Here is a 20131-nt window from a genome sequence, read left to right as displayed (position 1 = left end):
CCCTTTCATTGACAGGATGCCACTGTCTTAAAGAACATCACAAAAGGTGTGCACTGCAAATGAAGCTGGAGTTGATAGTATGAAGCTTTTAAGCATTTAGGAATTTAGATAGGCAAGATTTCAGCAGCAAAACTGGAAATTATCAGTAAATGACTCACCATAGCAAAATCTCAAGAACATTTTAAAAGACAAACACCACTGCACCTCGAAGCCCTCCCCCCACACATAACTTTAGTAACATGTAAATCCTGCTCCTCATTCTCCCCCACCACAGAAACAGCTTTCACCATGCAGAGATGGGTAGGAGCTGGAGACAAAACAGGTGGTGGCACAGCCTCTGTTCACCATACAACCCTGTGGAGGCTCCCACTGGGCCTGTGGGGCCAGCAAGGATGAGCCGGGGGAAAAGTAGGGACAAAGATGGTGCATCCACTATGCTGCAGTTCCACCAGCCATCACTTCACATGGAGCAGTGGCACAGGAGGCTGCAGTCCAAGACAGGTAGCAGTGACAGAGCAGGCAACCCCTCTGGCACAGTAGAGTGGATTTGCCCCTCTATACAGTGGTTCACTATATCTGGAAATGAAATTTGCCTGTTCAATGAATTGAACTATGACAGGGCTTTCAATCTACTTCACTGTAAAGAGGCTCCACTGTACCACAGCATGAGAACAGTTCTGTGAACATTTGAAATAAACAAATGCATGAGGCACCCAGGTTTAAAATTAAGCAGTTGACTTGCTGGTATCTCATTAAAAGTCCCTGGTCCTCTTCTCCAATCTAACTCATACACAGAGTTTATACATCTCATGGTGGCAGTGTATCGAAATCACTTTGGAAAAGAAATTAGAGTGGCAATATCTCAATAACAGACTTTTGTGAGATTAATATTCCTTTACTTCCTGGATTAGGGTCTTGCTCACAATGAGAAAGAACATTGGTGTACAAACGTCCAGGCACCAAAAAAGGTTACCTACATTTTCTTATCCAAAAAATCTTAATCAAAACAAAGTCTGTATAGTAGGCAAGGGGCCAGTTGTTTAAAGGTATTTAGATGCCTACAGAGAGTTTATGTTGTGATAAATGTACTCTAATTGTGAACTCAACTGTAAAACATACGTACCATTTTATGAACTTTCACAGTAACCTATAAATTTTACCTATTTAAAAGTAACCATAAAAATAGATGAATATTATAAACAAGTGTAAGGGAAGCAGACGAAAAAGATGAATTAGTCCAAATGAAAAGGACCTATTGATTTGGTTCAAGGTTTGTTGAAATCATGCTTAGTAAAAATAGAAAATGTAGAACCAGAACTTAATAGACCAAAATTACTGTGATGGATATTAGGCCTAGTTGGTGGACAAAATAATGAAGGAGGTGAACTACGCTGCCCACTTTTCCCTTTTTTGGGTTTGTTAAAAAAAGACTTTATAAAACAAACAACACAACATTCTCTCTCTCTCTCTCTCTCTCTCCCTCATCCCCATCCCACCTTACATCCCACTTGTCTCATCTTATCTCATATTCTCTGACCCCAAAATAAAAGAAGCAGACCAGACTGAATGACGTTCTTCCAGGAGGATGGCCAGCTGGGCTTGCTCTTATTTAATAAGCCTGTATTTTCACCTGTGAGTTCTGAAAATCATCATATCATGACATCCAGTCCTCAGTCCATCAGTGAAAATACCTAACTGCCAGCATCACAAAGACATGCAAAATCTTCTTTTGCCTCCTTTCCCTGCTGTGTTATTTTCTTTCCTCCTCTCCCTTCTCTTTCTCAGCTGTTCATCAAACCCTGAAATCAATTGCATTGTATCAGCATAGCATAATGAATGTCCACAACCCTGCCCTGTCTAAAAAGAACCGCCCTCCCCACCAGATGATGTTCCTGACTGGAAAGTAAACCTAGGCATTTTTGAAAACCACACTAGATGCCAATCTGCATCTTTAGGTACCTAAATTCCTTTTGAAAACCCATCCCATGATCAATATAACCCTATTTACAAATGTACCCTTGAGTGCTTACAGGCTTCCATTCTACAGCACTGCCGTGATGATATGCTCTCCATATTTCCAGTTTGGGCTCTGGAACAAACAAGAGCTATGAATGCTAGGATATAACACCTCAGAAATTTAAGCTTAGTGTATCTTAATAGGTAGAAAAAACAGCAATGCCAGACTTATGTAGCTATTAATCCTCAACTCAGTCTTAATACATTAAAGGTTCCCAGTAACCTGGGCCACAAAACCTACTTTAAAGTATTGAAAAGTTCATGAGGATCTCCCCCAGCAACAATTCACAGCAACATACATTGAACAAGAAAAACATTATAGTTTGCACACTTTAGGTCTGATTTTCATTTGCTCGTCAGCTTGATACACTGTTCTGGTAAGGTAAAAGGGAAAAACAGAATGATCTCCACACCAAGAAATTACCTCAGCCTAAGGGGCTCCCTAGACAGCACTGAGTCTGCTAAAGGAACTCTATGCCACCTCCTCATGCATATAACTATAGGGACTATGGCCACAATACTGCTGAGTTCCTGCTACTCTTGGCTGTTTCAGCAGTCCCTGGGCTTCTATATCAAAACCTAAGTTAGAGCCTGATACCAAAGAAAAGCAGGTTGGGAGTAAACACTGAATAGCATTTTGATGACATATTTATTTTATTTCAAGAGAAACTACAGTATTTGAAATTATGTGTTTTGTTTTAGATTTTTTTTTTAATTTAAGCTGCTTTGGAGGAAGCACTTTTTAAAACTTCTTACCCTATTATGCGAAGCACTGACACAAGAGTGTGTGCTTGGACAGTAACCAATGCTAATGTATGCTCCAAGATAGCATGGATTTATTTGTGGCTAGAACTACTGTATTTACAGACTAGTGAGATATAAATTGGAAAATTATTAATTTGTGCCTGTACAGATCTGATTCTTTATTGTATTATCTGTATTTCCCAGAAATTGTTACTGTTACTTACTGTTAAATTAACCTAGAGTAGTATTTCTTAGGAAAGCAGTGGTGGAAAATATACACAAACATCTGTACTTGGCTTGAATTGCAGGTCCTCTCAGCCAGTGCACGGAAAGGTGATAAAATAGGAAAATGAACTAGGGCTTGGAATCTAACCTTCTCTTCTCTAAATTACTGTGTGGGATTTAGGTGCACGACTTCCATTAAAATCAGAGGCTGAATGCTTTGGAAATGAAAGACTACAGGCCCGTGCATTCCAGTGCACAGAGAGTTATGTACATCAATCAATGCATTTTGAGATGAGAGTAAACCCTATGGGATACCAAAGCTAAAGCAAAGACTTGATTATTAGCCTGGGAAGAGAGTGAGTAACAGCGGCAATACAATGAGGGTGAACAGTCCTCCTGGGAATGGCCTTTGAAATCCTAATATGATGTTGAAGTTTAACCAGAATATAATGAATTTCAGCAGGTTGGCTTTCTGCACTGGCAATGCAACCAGACATCTGACCAGGCAAGATGCATTTTTTTCTGCAAATCTTGTGATGGAATGAATCAGTCTCTAGAAATCATAGCAAATATGTGAAGATGTCTCTCTCTTTAGCTATAAATTAAACATGACTAATTGATATGTCTGCTACTTTCCGTTTTTACATTAAGTAAATATTTAACAAATATAGGACATAGAGGCTCTTGCTTCCTTTCTGAAAAGGCCAACTAAACTTTCATACTTCCTTCAGAAATGTCATTTCCCTCCACCCTTGCATTACTAGCAGTGGCACTGGGGGTGCTGAGTGCCATTGTACCAAACTGTAAACCCTGTATATGGTGGAAACCACTTCAAGCCAGAGGGTACAGCAGCACTCCCAGCACCCCTAGTTCCAGCACCTATGATTATTAGGTCTCATGAGTATTACTTCATTTCAAGGTATATAAAGGCAACACTCTTCCTATTTCATGCATGAAACTACCATCTCTAAGTGGCTATATCATTTCCCCTTAAGCACTACACACTCTAAAAAGACAGGATAACCTAATACCAATAATACATATGAGCAAAGCTTTATCACCACAGTTGCATTCTCTTTGTCAGTAAAATAAAAGATGGCTTCGGGAGAGACTGCATTAATATGCATATCTCTGACTCTGATCTAACACCTAAGGCAATGAGAGATTTATTTTTTATTTCTTTTAATGCTAAACGTCATACTCTCTACACTATTTCTCTTGAGCTGTCAATCAAGCTTCTTCCCTTCTCTTTCCTCTCCTTGCTAAGTGAGATTCTGTGACTAGATCAGGGCTAGCCTTGCATTGCCAGGAGAGAGGCCTGGACTTGATTTCTAGTTCTGCTGCCTATAGATCTGCATTCCTAATGTATCTGCCAATACAGTATCTACATACATGGTGCTTATATATCAGGGTCAGATTTAATTATTTCCACAAAAGGAGCTAGACATGCTTCTCTTTCTCTGGTTAAAATCATTGTCTCAATCATGTTCCCTTAGTTATCTTCAAGATCAATGTCTCTGGGTCATTGTGTTGTTCCAGTGGGGAAGATCTGCAGGAAGATGGGCTGGATCTGGGATCATGCTGATTTCTGGTGAGTTAGAGATTCTCAGATGACAGTCCTTTACCAAGCTGCCTCCCTTTTACCTTAAGGATCACCAGCTGCAGAGTAACAATCATTACTGCCGCAGCAAAGAAAGGAGAGAGCTGCAGTCTCTCTAAGATAGCTAGGGCCTAGTCCAAAAAGGGCTTTTAATATCAAGACTAGAGCAGAAATGAGCTAGTGAAAACAAATAATTCCAAACTAAAACTTGAATAGTATATCATTGCCAATAGAAACATTGTACACCGTCAGATGGTGACACAGGATCTAGTCTGAACATTCAGTCAGGATCTGAAGCACTAGTGGACGGTTACATGGGAAGTGATATGATTTTAGTAAACAGTTCCAGTGCTGCTGTTTCAGTACCACTATGGAGTAGTATTGAGTCTATTCAAGTTGCTCACCAACTCTCTTTGAGCTGCAGTGAAAGGTGGCTTACATGGCAGCTTTTAATAAGAGAGTCAATAAAATATATGAACTCAGGATATTAAAGAAGAAGGTCCACAGTAAGCTGTTTAACAAAGACGTGAACTGTTGCATATAAATCCCTGAAGCTTGCAAGCTATACTATATACAGTAAATAAATAAGTAGGAAGCTTAAGAAATATTTCAACCTCATGCCAATGAGCCAGCGACCAAAATCAACAGTTATAATGGTGGCAGTTAGGGTTACTGCTGAAACATACAACATTCAGAATAGGGTCATTGCATTAGGAGCATATAGCATGAGGCATGCAAGAAGCCTAAGGTCTGATTGCCTAAGGAGGAAGACAAAAAACAGCATAGGGCCCAAAGCTGATCTCTGATTCATTTCACACTGCTGTAATTCCACTGACTTAAGTGAAAAGTTACTCTTAATTTAAGGGTTCACCTATACTGGAACTGGGAAAATGCTCCTTATCTTGGACAGACAGATGCACCAGCTCTGCTCAAGTTGGCGCACTAAGAATAACCAGGGGTAGCCAGGGGTAACTCAGGTGGCAGCTCTGGCTAGCCGCTTGAGTACAAACCTGCTTGGACCTTCTGGTCTGATGATATCAGCAAAGTCCCAATCCCAACAGAGAGTTAGAAGTGAGGGATTAAATGTAGGCAAAATAACCCCCCAGCAATGAATTATTTGTTTTCAGTTTAACTGTTCTAACCCTCCAAAATATGTAACACTTATGAACTTTGTCTCTCTCCCCCTCGACTTTCAATCCACTTATTTTTTAGGCTTGAGAAGCTTTTGCCAATTAGATCTTACACACCACTTTTACAGCTCTAATGGGCACTTAAATCTCCTGTGGCAGTTGGTTAGGATCCAATCCAATGCTCATTGAAGTAAATGAAAAGACTCCCACAGCTGTCAAGGTTGTTGGGTCACCCCTTCCCCACACTTTATATAAAATATTGCTTCAGAAGCAGCAGCTAGCTTACCACATACTGTACTTAAGAACTGGAATACACACTGTGAAGAATACTGTACTAAATGAGAGACTATGGACACTGTCCTCTGAAGTATAGTGTCAGATCCTCCATGGTAATTTATAGCAGAAATGGGAGGAGACTAATACTGTACAGGCACTAGCACCAATCCTCCCAGGGGCTGGCACTTCTTGGGAGGGGTTGAGCACCCACAGATTATTACAAGTTCAGGCTCTGTGTCTCCGTAAGTGGAAGTTAAACAAGTCAATACCTCTATCACCAATTTCCCTTTTAATAGGGTTATTTGTTTTCCAGTAATGCTTCACAGTTTCATAGAGTTTAAAGCCAGAAGGAACTATTAGATCATCAAGTCTGTACTCGGGCATCTCACATTAAATTTCAACCAGTTACCCCTATATTGAGTCCAATAACTGGGGTTTGACTGAAGTATTTCAGACCTCAGGAAACTGAACTGTTGTGTGCCATAGGCAGAGAACAGGAAAGGACGGAGGTGCCAGCAATGCCTAGGTTGGGGTGCAAAGATAGGGAACCAATTAGGTGACAGATGCCCAGATGAACGTAAGAGATGTGCCATGCTACAGAAGATGGCAGGAAAAAACCCCAAGCTCCCTGCCAATGTGACCTGAGGGAAGATTCCTTCTCAACCCCAAATCTGGTGATAAGTTTACCCCTGAGCATGTGAGTACGATCCACCAATCAAGCATTTGAGAATGAGGGTTCTCTGGACTACCACAGATCTAGTGCACCCCAGTATAAAGGTCCCAACTGAGATCAGGATCCCATGGTGCTGGGTACTACATGAACATGTGATTAAGAGAGACCCTTTCCTGAAGACTATAGACTAAATAGACAGAAAAGGCAAATGGCGGAACAGAAGAACTATGTCTGGAGGGCAACTGAATTACAGAGTTTAAGTGACAATGAATTAAATTGAAATTTGTCTCTCCCACCCCACCTCCAGATCCCAGACCAGTGCTGTTAACACACAATCATCTATCCTCCTCTTTAGCTTACAAAAACTACTGTGTCTGGTCAGTGAGCACACTTGTAATACATCACCCATAATGAGTAGGATTTTGGAGTCCATCCCCATCCCCAAACAAGTGCAGACCTGTTTGGAAGGGAGTCAAAATATAAAATTCATTTTTGTAATCATGAACATGAAGACACTTACTGTACAGTCATGCCCATGTCATTCACTGCAGTCCCCAGAAAAATCCCTTTCCTGCTCCCTTCTTAGGGTTTTCATTCTTTGCATTCTTTCACTAAAAGTTAGTCAAAATGAAAAACTAAAAGCTCTCCAGAAATAAAACATGCATGGATTTGTATAAATTGCTACAACAACAAAATACTGCTTAGTGGAGGGGACTAGTGCAGTCACAATAAAGGAAACAAAAATGGAGAAATTATGCTGTGTACAAGCACTAAAGAAACTAACCTCAAAGGGCTAAATCCAGATCACTACTCTCAAGAAAATCATTGCACTGAAGTCCACAGGAGGTATTCCTGAGACTGGACTAAGCAAGGACTGTTTCATTTGGCCCAAACTGCATAACTATTTGTAGCAATTAAAGAAACGATGACTTTTCTGAATAGGGTTTTAATGCTTTCATTCACATTTCAGTAGTGCCCAGAGATCCTAGTCAGGATGGGAGGGACACTGTTCTAGGAGTTGTGCATTCACAACAGGAAGACACAACCAAAATGTCTTGTGTTTTAGAATTTTGGGTTTATCATCTCCCACAGTGATATCACTGAAGTGAACATTGTTACATGAAGGATTAATCTAGCCCATTTCACCTTACACATTAAAGTTTTTTAAATGGTAGCATCCTTTTGGATGTCTACTGGCAAAAGTAAATTATGCGTCTAATGGTATTAATTTAAGTCATGGGACAGTAATGATTCTGTGTCCCTACAATAATTTGCCTAAACGTGCAGTAGCAGTAAATAATTGTCATAGAGGCTGATCAGAGTTAAAAGAAAATGGCAGAATTTTCTTTACCTAATGTGAGAGATTGAGCAAAATATTTAAGAACCATCTCTATATTGTGAAATTGTTAAGAACTAGATTTTAATATTAGCCACTGGTGTAAAACCAGAGCATCTCTATTGAAGTCAATTTATATCAGTTTAACTGAGATCAATCTGTTCCCATATAACATTCCAAATTGTTTTTCTCTTTGCAGCCTGCTCTGGTACTGAATGCTCTCAACTTCCACCAATAATGGAAATTGAGGTAGCTCAGCACATCATGGGCCTTTCATATCCTTTATCTGAACCTATACCAAACCACATCTATTTCAATGTCGAATACAAAAAGGGTACAGGAGTAAATGAGATTCTGTTATCTGAAACAGACACAGAAAAACTCTTGCTTCCTAATCTGAAACTCATTCAAACACTGGGTTAGAAAGTTAGACTTTATGATAAGAGAGGGCTTGTGCTCAACTAATCTAGGCTATGAATAATCTGAGGGGAAAAAAACATAAAAAAATGGCTAAATGTCAAAAGTGGAAAGGTATGTTGTATAATAGTTTCTCTTCTCTCCAACAAATGTTTCAGGAAATGGAAAATAAGTTTAAATCAGGGACAGATGGTCTAAATCCAGAACATGTTTCAAGTTTGCATGCTGTATGCATTGAAAAGAGTGATCCGCTCCCTTGACTAGTTTATGCAAAATCAAAAGCCATGCGGGGAAAGGAAGGTTAGTTGGAACGCAGCGCCTTTGAAAAATCAAGCCATTTAAGAAAGCCTAGTGTTCAGCACCCATTTTTGGGAATCTTGGCCACAGATCCAAAGGACATGTTCCTTTTCATTGCATCCATGGTAAAGGCAATACTCCTTCATTCATTTTTTAACCAAGTTACATTTTTCATTTTCTAACAGTCAAAGATACCGATAACAAAACACCTTTTCTGAAAATTCCCTCATTACTGGCAGGACCTCATCCTAAATGATGCTGTTAGTCTCAGGAAAGTCCCACATTATTTAATCCAACACTATCCATTTCTGAAAACATTTCCAAATAATTCGCCCCTCCTGTATAATTCAATGTTTTCACCATCAGGACTAAACATTCCCTTGAAGATTGCATAGAAATGTAATCTCATATACATTAAGACACAAATGAAATACCACTCTCAAGTGCAGAGAACTTCCTGATCAGTGTTATAATTGGCCTTCTGTTCTTTTAAGTTATCATATAGGAGGAATCAGCAAATGCCATTTTTTTAGTGTTGTGGTGGAGGTTTGAAAATAATATCTCCTATTGCCCTTGTCAGAGTAAATGTGGATATGCTATACCCGCCTTAATGAATTACAACACCACCTCACTAATTTGCAGTGGTGACTGGGAGGCCTGTCTCTAATTACGGAATTTTTCAAGTTAATGAGTGAACATACATTACAAAAACGTGTAAAGGCTAATGCATTACGAAATGCACTCAATTTACTTTGCAGTTAAGTTTTTATTACTTATTATCCTATACATCAGTACATGCTAGTGAATGGGCTGCAATATATTTTATAAAAACATGGAACTCTAAGTAATGCAAGCCATCTCTCCAGCCCCACAGGTGAAGTTTACCCCACTTCAGAAGCCCAGCCCAAGATCCTCTGCACGGTATTAGTCCTGTAAGTAGACCTTTTACATAGAAATGCCAAAAAGCGAAGCAAGAAGATATGCAGGTTCCTCGGCGCTCTGTGGGTGTCCTGGATTGGGGCTCCATGCTGGGTCTATGTAAACTGGCATGGAAAAGAAGTTTGGGAATGCAGTCCATGACACGTGTGACTGCACTGAGTCACCACCTCAAAACCTCTTCAAAGATACAACAGAGAAGCTGCAGCTGTCATTCTGATCACAGTTAAACTGATGTAACTTGATGTCGGTACTCTGGTTTTACACCAGTAGTTTATAATGACATTTGCTGAGGAGCTGAGTTGCACCCCAGCAGCCCTCCATTGGATATTTCATCACCAACCACTCCTGTTCAGTATTTGAACAAAGCCTGAATTATGTGACTTCTGGCAGGAGGGATGAACTTTGAACTCTGCTATTAAAATTCTGCTGAGAAATGGGGAGAGGCCATCATTTTTGTAAGCTAATTATAAAGCGTGTGGATTAGCAAATTTCCACTGCACACAAAAATGTTATCCACAATTTCTCTCCTTATCCATACTGAACTACAGTGCTGAAAGGATTTTTCCCCATCGGCAGGCTCAGTTTCAATTTATGTAATTATCATATTAACATCTATTTAACACTTCCATTAGAAGTTTTACATTATTTTAATTAAAAAATTCATTTGAACTGTTTCCCATTAGCTTCTAACAGATGTCTTAAATGGACTTCTCTGTTACTGAAATTTTTACACAAGTTATATCAGATGGAAAGTACATATTATGCCAGAGCGAGAGACTTATAAAATTCAGTTTATACACAAGAGGCAGTCCTCTCATACACAGACATCTGATGACCTGCAGGCCAATTTTAGAGGACAATTATTCAGTTTTAGTCAGAGGTGGGCACAAACCAAAATTTAAGATTTGGATTAGTGTTCAAATCTAGTACTTCTTCCCTAGCTTTGGCTATGATCCTGTGAACAAGGGGGCATATGTTTAATGCTCTTTCAATCAGCAGACCAGCATAACAAGGGCCAATGGCTGGAAGCTAAAGTCAAGAAATTCAAACAGTGAGGGTCAGTTAACCATTGGAACAGGTTACCAAGCCTTGTGGGAGATGAACTATATTTGGCACTGGTACAATTGCTATTGGAATAAAGTGTTCAGTTCTGGTGTCCACAGTTCAAGAAGGAAGTTGAAAATTAGAAAGGGTTCACATATAGGCCACAGGCATTATGAAAGGACTGGAAAACATACCTTATAGCAAAAGAGTCAAGGAGCTCAATCTATTTCATTTAACAAACAGAAGATTAAGGGGTGACTTGATTACAGTCGAAGTAGCTACCTGGGGAACAAAAATTTGATAACAGCTCTTCAGTCTAGCAGACAAATCTGCTAGACTGAATCTAGACAAATTCAGACTAGACATACGTTGCAAATTTTTAACAGTAAGGGTAATTAACCATTGGAAAAACTTACCAAGAGTGGTGGTGGATTCTCCTTCACTGGAAATTTTAAAATCAAGACTAGATTTTTTTCTAAAAGACATGATCAGGTGGCTCACTAGCTAGATGAATCACAGTGATTTCTTCTGGCCTTATAACCTCTGAATATTTGAAATTAGTTCACAGTTTCAGTTCAGAGCAGACAATCATCCTGAGCACAAAACTAAGTGGCAATAGTAGAAAAGAAGCCAACAAAAGAAACGAAGGCCCTGATCCTACAAGGAGCTCTCTGCAGACAAGTCCTCTAGACAGAGCCCCGGTTACTTCCATGGGGCTCTTTGCAGGCAGAGGGGAAAAGAGTGATGGTTGGGGGTGCTTTGCCAGCATGGAGTTCTAGAAACTGCCACCTTGTTACACTAAAGCTCAAGGAAAGAAAACATTCTTACAAATGGAAAAACATTTTCCCCCTGAAGTAATTTATTTAAATAACACTGAAAAAAAATTCCCTTCTAAAAAATTCATTTTCAATTATACCCCATCTTTTAGTGAAAAAACTAAATTTTTTACCTCCCTAAATTTAACATCAACACCAGGGCCTTAAAGCAGATAATTTCTGAGACTTTATTACAAACCGAAGGGAGGTTACTTTTCCAGTGAGATAAGCATCACTTTCAGCTCAGAACAATCTAGGAAGCATAGGCCTCTGATTAATTATACTGTGACCCAGGGAACCCCCCAAATGCCTGCTGACAGAAAGCACACCAGACCATAACTCTCATCAGGCCCGATGCACTCATTGCCTCCAACTCACTGTTGTCATAATCAGTACCAAAAAGTGTTGTGTAAGGTGTCATATGCAAACTGGTAACATGCTGGTCATTAATATTATTGTGTGATGTATGTACAGGCAACATATAAAAAGAGTTATACATGAATGCTGGAAATAAGTTTCTAAAATGTATTTGGCAGGCAGTGCCTAAGGTACCCTAATTTTGGGTACCCATCACTGGACAGATACAAGGGACCACAGAGCATTTGTAATCTGAGAAGGCTGGATCCTCCAATCAACACGGTTGAATTTTCTGAGAACTGACTATAGGTGAGAAAACAGCTTAAACAAAGATCACAAATTTTAATCCCTAGAAAGCATGTTTTATTTTGTTTGACTTATTATCATATCTGTGTCTTCTTATCACTTAAATACCTTTTCTTAGTTAATAAACTATATCTGGTTTTATTACAAAACCATTTCAGTGCCATATATTAAACTGAAGGGTAAAATCCTCAACCAAACTATCAGGCTGGTGTATCTTCTGTCTCTCTGGAAGCAGTGAACATACTAACTTCTGGGAGGGTTCAGTGAGAGGGACTTCACATTGCAGAAGAGATGGTTTGGGGGAGACTCGGGACTGAAGTGTCTGTTGAGATCACCCTGCAAGGAGTGACCAGACTGGTGGAAGCCCTGGTGAGGTCATTGAGCTATAAGTAGGCTTCTAGTGTCAGGGCTCTGAGTCAAAGCTGCACAGAATGGAAGCATCCAGGATTACAGGGCAGGCAATGACAACCTCTTACTGAACCCTCAGAGCATCACATATACAAACAGCAGAATTCTCAAAGTTACATTCAAGAGTGAAAGCACAGTTCCATGTATTACAAGGAAATAATGAAGAGGGATAGATTGTAAACAAAGAAGCTACAGGTGGAAAATTCCTATTTGATCATTGACTCAGTCTCCCTGCAAATACAGAATTCCTCTCTACAGCACATTTTCTAGTCATTTGTCCAGTCTAGTTCTGAAGAGACATTTAAAGCTGCCAATAGAAGCTACTGTCCTGACACTATTACAAATAGTTTGAAACCTCCTCTTGAGATTTATGACTCCCTCATTTGTTTTCTTGCCTGGAAAATGCTCAATTCCATTTTAGTTGATTTCATACATAAATAAGCCACTTCTAAATCCAATTTGCAAGACATCTTTCTGGAACTTCCTGGTTTCTGTAATCTCATGGGTTGGATTTCTCTCTCTCTCTCTATTATATTTAAGCTATCCAACAAGTCTCTATTTACATGCCAGAGCCTAATCTTTTTCCTGAATTGCATGAAATCTCTGTCAGAAAGCTGTGAAACTACAGTAACTATAAACTGATCACAAAATTCACATCAATCATATAAACAAAACAAAACAGAGAATCACTTATAATTACCGTAAAAGAGCATTTGTGTGTATTAGGTAACACCACTATGTATATTTTTGACTTACACAACCTTTCTAATGAAATTTAACTATCCAAAGTGATTACCACCAAGTATATAGACTGTGGTTACAGCAATCTTTAAATGATTTTACAGATATTATGCTAGCTACAATGAACTAGAGTTTAAGAAACAGGTACCTATTTTGCACATATACAATATGTAAGCCCAATTTTCTTGTAAGCTAAAGGGAATTCTATACTATGTACCAGGGACCAAAGTTCCCCCAAAACTAAACTAGCACAAGTGGGTTCCCTGTGTATGGGTGAGTAGCAAGTCATGATTTTGAGGGCCTAATTGGAGACTATTTTAAGGGGCCTGATTTTAAGAGGGTGGTTGAGATTACCTTTGCATCTCCTGGATCCTGGAAGTTGCTGGGGATGATGCAATCCCCAGAATTAACTAGAGAAGCCTCTATGTGCAGCTGCATCAGCTCAGTATAATCAGAGAGAAGTTCCTGCTACATATTCCACCCCCTCACCTGATCACACCCCTACACGCTTCCTGGGTGGCCAGTTCATGCCTATTTAAGTCTCCTTTACTGGCTAGAACCCAGAATTAAGACCTTCAACTTAATGGAGTTAGTCTTGATATAAAAGTAGTGCAAGTCCAAAATCCAGCCCAAAATACTGAAGTGGGTTCAAAATGAGTTTGCCCATCACTGTTTATGCCCTTATGCCAATAGTGCTTCATCTGTATTCTTGATTTCACCCTAGGAGACTGATTTCTTGACTCAATAAAGCTAGTCTTAAGAGTTTGTGACATAGTGAAACTACTGTAAGAAAATCACACTGCAAAGATTCTTACTGCCAGTTGCAAGACTACAAAAACAACACCACTGAGAAGGCGCCACCCCTCTCCTCCCTGTCTTAAATCCAGACATCGCCTACTCAGACATTGCTGGGAAAACATTATTTTCTGTCAAAAACAGAGTAGAAATTGGAAAAGCCTGTTAATCAGCTGCATCCTAACAACAGCTGTATTATGAAATGGAGAATGTTAAATGCTGATCTCTTTGGCTACCCACTTTTCTAGCAAGATATTTGACCTTCAGAGCTGGCACAGGACTGGGTCTCAAAGCACAAAAGGCCAAGGAATACAAGAATGAGAAGACTTAAGAAGTTAACCAAAAAATGAATAATTTCCAAGATGAGAAATTACTCAGAATTATCAGAAATTATTTAGTTATCTCTTTCCAGCTGGTGTGATTCTTCCAGATTGTATTCATCTGCTTTGCATCCATTTTTTTACCCCTTTCATTTCTGTCTACAATAAATAACTAAATCTATTTATATCTCTACTTTCATCTTCAATAAGTGAAAACACCATCTTCCAAAGGCCCTTTGAGACATTTCAAGGGCATCACACAAAAAGATAGCTGCTACTCTAACTGATAAAACAATATAAGGGAATGACTGTTGTGTTTGATGATAATAAAGAATCAATGAAAATTCATGGCCCTTGGCTATGAAAAATAATGGTCGTATACTGCACCTTTTCTTCAACCTTTCTACGTAATCTGTGTGTATGTGTGGGGACACTTTGAATCAGACCTTCAGCCAATGTATGCCAACATAGTTGCAGTGACTTCAAAGTGACATAGGTTTACAACAGCAGAGGAGCTGACACTATGTAATCAGACATGTTCCTGCCATTTATCATAAATATTATTTAATTGTCATGAGATTTCAATTCCTGTGTTCAGAACAAATATGATGTACATTATTTGTCCACAAAACTGAAGGACTTCTAAAGATAATATTTGGCATTTATAATGGACGGCATGGTCAATGCACTGAATTTGCATTAACTAATTGTCCCATCATTCTTGTCGAGTACCTGAGTTGGTATAATCTCCATTTTAGAGACAAGGAAACAGAGATAGGGGACTATTGCTACCAGCAAATTTAATCTTATCCTAATGAAAAACAATGGAAATTTGCAGACAAAATAATTGCAGAGAATTTAATTCTATTTTATGGAATGCTGTGAAGCTGCCCTGCAGTATGAAACTGATTTCTAATTGTGATATAGTTTTTGCTGTAAATATACTGAATTTAGGGTATAACTGAACAGCCAATTCCTATAAACCTCAAAAATCACAACTGGCAAATTATCTTGAGAATTTCACCTCAAATCTTCACATTTCAAAAGATTGTTAACTTTATAAGTTGTTTTAAGGGGGTAAGCATTTGAAAATTTTCTGCCGACTCTCCATGGGAAGACTGTAGAACTTGACAACACCCTGAGTAGATGCAGCAGGAGATACAGGACTGGTTTGCCTGTTCCCCAGGCATGAATAAAGCAACAAGAAAATCAGAGGAAATGAGCAAAGCAGACTGCCTTTATAGTAAACTCAATCATGGCTGTCCATACTGGCTTCAGGAATGAAGATAAACAGTAAAACTCAGACAGGCTTCTTTCTCAATGGTCCATGCATTCTGAGCTTGCCCAGTGGAGTTCTGTTGATTTCTACTGGAAAATTATAATACACTATGCAAGTCAAGAGGAGTTAAACTAAGGATTAATTCGGCTAATATTTAAAAAAAAAAAAAAAGAAAATGGAGTAGGTGGAGAACCTAAGTGCATAGACACCTGAACAGAAGCACAAAAGAGACTAGCATCCCCCAGTAGTTTAACACCAGTACTGGGTGAATGGAGGGAAAGTTATTTGCCAATATTTTCCCAAATTTTCACTCTGTTAGTAAGCCATGTTCTTCCCTTGTGAACTTTTGAATGAACGGGTTGTTATTGTTCTAATACTGGGAAATGGCTGTTCTTCATGCAATTATCAATACTTATCTGCTAACAAAGGTATTTGTGCACAAATAATTTTTCACTATGTGCACCTCAAGTGCTTACCCTTTTATAAGGATTCAGTTATCCAGTCAGGAAATAGAAACAATACCATGTAACATGCCCTTCATCCTTTTCTTCCCTTCCACATGCAGTACAAACAACTAATAAATAGTCAATAATGTCAAAATTAATAATTTGGAAGCAAACATACGCTGAAATATATCTGCAGAAAGTATTCACCCAACAATTACTAATAGCAAATAAACTTACAAAAAACCTGAAGTGTTTGCAAATGATTTAGACTTGCAAACAATGATTCCCCAAACCAACTAACTGCAAACAAACTTAGCCCCTCATGGGTTTGTCTTAATGACAAAAATATCAGCAAATAAGTATACATTTCCTCAGGTCTGGTTCCACTCAGGCTCCTCCCCAATGGATTCCAAACTCTTATTATCTCTCTTCCTGAGAGTTCCCTTCTGTCAGGTGCATAAGCCACCTGGAGCAGTGAGTCTTCCCAGACACTGTATTCCCAGCTATCAGACTGAGTGTAGTAAGGAACACTGCCAACCTGCTGCAGGGCTTAATGTGTTGAATAAATTGTTCGCTGAGACTGTTTTGCCTAACCTTTAATTACCACTTATATGTACTATCCAACAGGACCCATAAATGTACGCTGCTTTTTTTCCAATCACAGGGAGAGAGACTCAGGCCAAGTAGTTGCATCATTCACAAACCCTTTCCCTCTCCTCACACCCACCAGCCCAAACACCACAATCTGGACTGAAAACAGATAAAAAGAAAAATAATTAGTTCTTTTCCTTAGTTGTATTTTCTAAATGAGTTGCAGTGGTGTGCGTGAATGAACCTAAAAATCTGTTAATGACTTTATGTCAGCAGATTGGGATTCCTCTCAGCAGGTGTTTGTTTTCTTAATTATAGGCTCCAGAAAGTTAGATAAATCTATTTTAGAAGTTGCTGCTCTCCATTTGATAACAGCATTGTTACTTAAACGACAGTAAGTGGTTAAAGTAAAGTTCTTTGCATCACACCTCTGCCACAAATTCAGCATAGAGACTAGGGTTCCCAGACAGTCATGAGAATTTGGATACCAGAATGCATACAGTGTAACTTTCCTATGTAGCTAAATGAGAATATTGTACTACATGTTACAGTTGAGGCATCAAATCCAGGACACATTTCAGCACTCTAATTTGCTTCAGAAATATTTCAAAACTGCAACGAAGTAGGTATTGGAAGAGCCCTAATTTGGTCTGGTCTACTAGTTTCCCATAACTATTGACGGGGTTTTTAAACAAGTAATACTTCTGAAGATTTTTTTCCTCCTACCTCTATCATGGGGTGTTTTTATAATCACTCATGACTTTTAGGCAAGAAACTCAAAAGCAGCTCAATTAGAAGCATCAAAGGTTTCAGAATTAAACTTACAGATTTCTTTCACCTATAAAAGTTTAGAAGCTGTACTAGCCATTGAGATACACTACATATTTTATGGCCTCTCACTATTTAATGCAGTTATTGATGCTATAGCTCACTGAATAACTGCCCATGTAAAGCTGTGTGGCCTTATCACTACTATTACTGCCTTGAGCTAGCAGCCCAGTAAAGCTGTGTCCTGAAATATTGTGGTTAGTGTTTTTTAGATGATGGTGTAAAGGCATGACGTTTTTAGGGCTTCAGTTCTACAAAACAGGTACAGAAAAAAATCCAGTTTTTCCTGTTTTAACAGTAAATAGAGGGAATAAATGTAGAGAGCACTAAAGTGTCCTTATTTCTAAATTTATTTTGTTAGAGAATCCGTTAAATTTTGCATCCATAAAAGAATAATTATTGACTGCCTGTAAGTTTGAAAAGTCTACATGTAATAAGAATTCACCTCTCTTCAGTAGCTTTGTTATATTTATGCAATTGTAACTGTGAATACAATATGGCACCATTTTTTCTTACATTTAAATAGCAACACTCTCCTTAGATTTTAGCCCTGGCTCACTCAAAAATATAGTATACTCTGGGTGAGAAAAGTCAGCTGTGGATTTTGCAGGATTGGTCTCTTTATAAGAAAGAGGAGCTTATTATCACTTCTTATGGATCACTAACTACTGTATGTGTTGAAGATAGGCGACTAGATCCTGGGTTAGGGTCCATTTGCACAGATCCAGTGGAATCAGTGGAACAATACTGATTTGCACTGGCCAAGGATCTGGTCAAGTGGCCAGAATTTCCGGCAATAATGCCTAAATGTAGATTTTGGAGCCTACCTTTAGGAATCTGCATAAGTAGCTTGATTTTCAGAACAACTAAGCATTCATAGTTCTTACTTAAGTCTAGCTCTCTTAGGTAATTATGTGGTCTCTCCACCATAGTGTCTGAGCACCTCACAATCTTTAATGTATTCATCCTGACAGCACACCTGTAAGGTAAGGCAGTGCTATTATTCCTATTTTACAAATGGAGAACTGAGGCCCAGAGAGACCAAGTGACTCATCCAAAGTCACACACGAAGAGTCAGGGGGCAAAACAGGGAACTGAATTTTTGACTTCCGACTCACAAGCTAGTGCCCTAACTACTGAGGTGATAGTGCTGGGCACCTATGAAAGTCAGGCCATTTTTATTTAGATGGCTGTATATGGAGTGAGAAGTCTAAATTTAGACACCAAAGTTTAAAAATTCTGGCTAATGCAATTACTTTAGCAAGCTGCGAATACTCTGACTCAAGTATCAGTTTGCTTCTTCTAGGCCTGGCCAAATCATTACTGTGGCAGTTATTCCTCAACCTCTCCTTTCCTCTGACCAGCTATACATTTTTGTTTCTTCCTAAATGAGAGGAAGAAATATTGTAATTCTTCCTGACACACACAACCATCTGCTGATGGCACAAAAGGTTTATTGACAGTGCTCAGCACCCAGGGAGCCTGGGATAATTTAAGATGCAATAAATATAACGTAACCTAGGAGAAATTAGAGGAGTTCATGGGAGTAACTTCTCCATCCTCAGAGACAGAGTCAAAACCAAATACTGAATGGTCACTGAAGTCATGGAGGGAACCTCAAAATAGGAGAAGGAAAAAACTAGAAGAAGAGTTTGTATATCTGTTTGGAAGTTACTTTTGTATTTTCATTCGGAAAGTATAAAGAAGTGCAGAATCAGGCTGATCATTTAAGCGCTGCATCAAAACAAAGAACTATGTAAGACAAAGTCTTCTGGAGAAAATTAAGTAACTAGGGAAGACAGATTGTTAAGATTTGTATTCAGGCACAGAATAGCTTACTTTCCTTAAACATCCTTCGGTTTGTAGCAATTTCATTAAATGGTTTCTTGTTTGCCTTCCAGAAATGCACAAAGGTCAATGGAGATGCAGCTTTGTATTTACGATCTCAAAATGTGCATAGTGAAAGATGTACAGAGAAGTTGTAAATATGAATTTTAAAAGGATATTTAGTGAAATATGAAATAACTAAAATGTGTTAATTACACAAATGAGAAACCAAGAGTTATTTAAGGAGAACAAACTGCTTCACTAAGGGCCTTAACTTAAACGTTACATTTCTTCAGATTTATACAACAGGAAACTTCCTCTAGAACAGCTGAATCAAGACTGGCTGTCTCTCTGAAAGATATGCTCTAGTTCTAACCCAAGTTATGGGCTTGATGCAGGAATTACAGGTGAAATTCTACACCCCATGTAATACAGGATCCCAGACTACTGAATTAAAGATAACACACTATAAAAATCTATATAAACACACACTGTATTTAAACTGATCTTAAGCAATATACCATATGTGTGAAAAATATCAATGTAGGACATAATTAACAGAACTGCTGATCATACAGAACTCAATCTCAAGTAAGAGGGAGCTGTGAGGTGCTCAGGACCTCAGAAAATTAAGACCATATATACTACAACATTGTTCTTCTGTCTGCAGTAACTTAATATCACAGATGCTCGGATTTGCTCTGAGCTGGGAGGGAGGCAG

The 20131-nt window shown here is 38.8% G+C and overlaps 1 protein-coding gene across 8 annotated transcripts in view; it reads right to left on the bottom strand.

The window, feature by feature from the left end:
- The window catches only part of ARHGAP24 (Rho GTPase activating protein 24), a 536453-nt gene that overhangs the window by 253431 nt on the left and 262891 nt on the right, over positions 1 to 20131 (bottom strand). The gene's annotated exons all lie outside the window — the stretch shown is intronic.

Source organism: Mauremys mutica, chromosome 5 (assembly GCF_020497125.1).
Source record: "Mauremys mutica isolate MM-2020 ecotype Southern chromosome 5, ASM2049712v1, whole genome shotgun sequence".
NCBI lineage: Eukaryota > Metazoa > Chordata > Testudines > Geoemydidae > Mauremys > Mauremys mutica.
The sequence above is the reverse complement of the archived record's forward strand: the minus strand, read 5'-3'. Positions and strand labels throughout refer to the sequence as shown.